This window comes from Solanum verrucosum, unplaced genomic scaffold (genome assembly GCF_900185275.1).
Source record: "Solanum verrucosum unplaced genomic scaffold, falcon-dt-bn FXZP01000295.1, whole genome shotgun sequence".
Taxonomy (NCBI): domain Eukaryota; kingdom Viridiplantae; phylum Streptophyta; class Magnoliopsida; order Solanales; family Solanaceae; genus Solanum; species Solanum verrucosum.
The window spans coordinates 1701616-1704881 of record NW_026019924.1 but is presented as its reverse complement, the minus strand read 5'-3'; positions in this window follow the sequence as shown (position 1 = coordinate 1704881).

Genomic DNA, 3266 nt, shown 5'->3' with positions numbered 1-3266 from the left:
TCTTCTCACAAGCTTCTGACCATATGAACTTAGCTTTCTTTTCAGTCAAAGCAGTAGAAGGAGAGGCAATAGAAGAAAACTCCTCAACAAACCTTCTATTGTATACGGAAAAACCCAAGAAGCTTCTATTATCCGAAAAGGTTAAAGGTCTAGGCCAACTCTAGCATCTGTCTTTCTAGGTTCTACCTAAATGCCCTTGCTTGAAACAATATGAACAAGAAAAGCTACGCACCTTAACCAAAATTCACATTTGCTAAATCTTGCAAAGACTTGTTGGTCTTTAAGAATTCACAACACAATCTTTAACTGATTAATGTGATTATTTTCAGTCCTCGAATAGATAAAAAATCATCAATACATACAATTACAAACATATCAAGGTATTGTCTAAACACCCTATTCATCAAATCCATAAATGTCGCTGGAGCATTAGTCAACCCAAACGACATTACCAATAACTCATAATTACCATACCGCGTTCGAAAAGCCATCTTTGGAATATCATCTTCTCTCACCTTCAATTGGTGATACCCCGACCTAAGGTCAATTTTTGAGAAATAACTTGCCTCTTGAAGTTAGTCAAACAAATCATCTATCCTTGGTAGAGGATACTTGTTCTTAATGGTCACCTTGTTCAACTGATAATAGGCAATACACATATGAAATGAACCATATTTCTTTCTAACAAACAAAACTGGAGCACCCCATGGAGAGATACTCGGTCAGATGAAACCCTTATCCAACAAGTCTTTCAATTGCTCTTTCAACTCCTTGAGTTTTGACGGGGCCATTCTATAAGGAGGAATGGATATAGGTTGCGTATCTAGGAGAAGGTCAATACCGAAGTGTATTTGCCGCTCGGTAGGAACACCGGGTAAGTCATCTGGGAACACTTCTGAAAACTCATGAACAATGAGGACCGACTCAAGAGTAGGGGTTTCAGAATCTACAACCCTCACCCTAACTAGATGGTAAATACAACCTTTAGAAATCATCTTTCAAGCATTAAAACAAGAAACAAAGTGACCTCTAGGCATAGAATTTCCCCCCTTCAACTCTAGGACAGGCTCATTCGGGAACTGAAATCTGACTACACGAGTTCTACAATCTATAGAAGCATAACAAGAGTGCAGCCAATCCATACCTAGAATAATATCGAAATCTAACATATCAAGCTCTACCAAGTCAAACAAGAGTAACTCTATGGGATAAGGATACGGGACATCTTCTATAGAACCTCCTAGCCACAACACTGTCATCAACAAGAGTAGAGACATAAAAAGGTTCTAACAACTCATCTGGAAGAACAACAAACCTCATAGCCACATACTGCGTCACAAAAGACAAGGTAGCAGCAGGATCAAGTAAAGCATACACATCAAGTTGAAAAACTTTTAACATACCGGTTACAACGTTAGGAGAACCCTCTTGTTCACCATGATTCTGAAATGCATAGAATCGGTTTTGCTTAGGGGCATTGGAATCTGAATCACTAGGAGGAGCTTTGTTGCCCTCTATTCCTTTAGCCATAAGCATTGGGAAATCCCTCAATTTGTGACCACTCCTACCACAACTGAAGCATCCATACATGCTGGATAGACAGATATCCTCATGATTTCTTCAACACTTAGTACATGTAGACCTAAGCAAAGAGGATCCACCACCATCACCTTCTTGAGGTTTAGGGTTAGACACCCTATCTTTTTTTAACTTAGGAGGAGCATTGGAGGAACCTTGATTGTCAAACCTTTGTCGAAATATAGGACGACCATGTCTATCGGACCTTTATGAGAGAATTTTCCATCACCAGTTTTGGCCCTTTTTACCTCCCTAGACTATTCCTTAAGTTTCTCATCTTCAATTTATTGTGAATGGACCATAAGGCGAGATATGTCCATGTCACCAATGAGCATGGAGGTACGACACTCTTTGACCACCATTTCGGACACACCCAACACGAACTTACTCATCCTAGCCCTTGAATCCACAACCATTGTCGAAGCATACTTAGACAATTCTGTGAACTTTAGAGCATATTCCCTCACACTCATACTTCCTTGACGAAGGTTAATGAACTCAAGCACCTTGGCTTCCCTGATCTCATGGGGAAAGAACCTATCAAAAAAGTGGCATTAAACCTTTCCCACTATATGGGACCCACTTCTTTCCATTGGTTGTACCACACTTGGGCAACACATTTGAGTTTATAAGCAGCCAATTCTGCCTTCTCTACCAGAGTCACTCTCATGATACCAAGTACCTTATAAACCTCATTAATAAACTCTTGAGGATCTTTCTCAACCTTGGAGCCATAAGATTCCAGAGGGTTCATCCAAGTAAAGTCCCTCACTCTTGAAGCTGTCGTACCCACATTTGAGTTCACAGGGACTACCACCTCTCTGTTGGCTTGGGCCTTCATAGTTTGGGCCAACACTTGAAAAGCAGACCTAAACTATGCATTTGTTACATTTTCAGCCAAAGGATCTATCGGAGCTTGAGGAGGATCTCATTGATCCACATTGTCTCTCTTATTCCTTCTTGCATGAGCCCTTCTAGTAGTCATATCCTGAAGAACATAGGGTAAGGATTAGGAGAGAGACTTTATATAGTTAAACTCTATGGCACGACTTTATATTAATGAAAGAAGTGGAATTTCCTAATCATCTTATAGCCTCTTATTCATAAATGTGGCACGTTTCACACTCATGAACAAGACTCTACTAGAAATGGCTTATGAGGCATCATTGTAGAACCATTTTACACCTTTTTCTCTGATACTAAGTTTGTCATGACTCTGGGGTACCCCCAAGATGTAACATGGCGTATAGAATCCCGAAGTACTCCATACAAGCCACTTAGCTCCCATAACATAAGAAATAGAACAATAAGAGTAAAACAACAATTCAAGTCCAACACAGTTTATAAAGAAAAGCGGAACTCTAGACATTTTGTCTCATCATAGCCATCTATTGCAATAGATTGAAATTGGGCCTAGCCCATACATCATATCCAAAAATGAAATACCAGAAAAGAGATGAAACAATAGAACTCTATCATCAAAGCATGAGGACTCACCAAACCTCCGAAATGTAGAAATCAACACTTAGCCACGAAATTGACGACCTTGACCGTCGGACCCTACGTTTGGGGAAAATGTAGGCAAGAGTATGTGTTAGTACAAACATGCACTAACTATTATAGCCCTGTATGAAAACATTTAAAACATGCTAAAAGGGACATTTTAGTTCATAACATGCAATTTACCA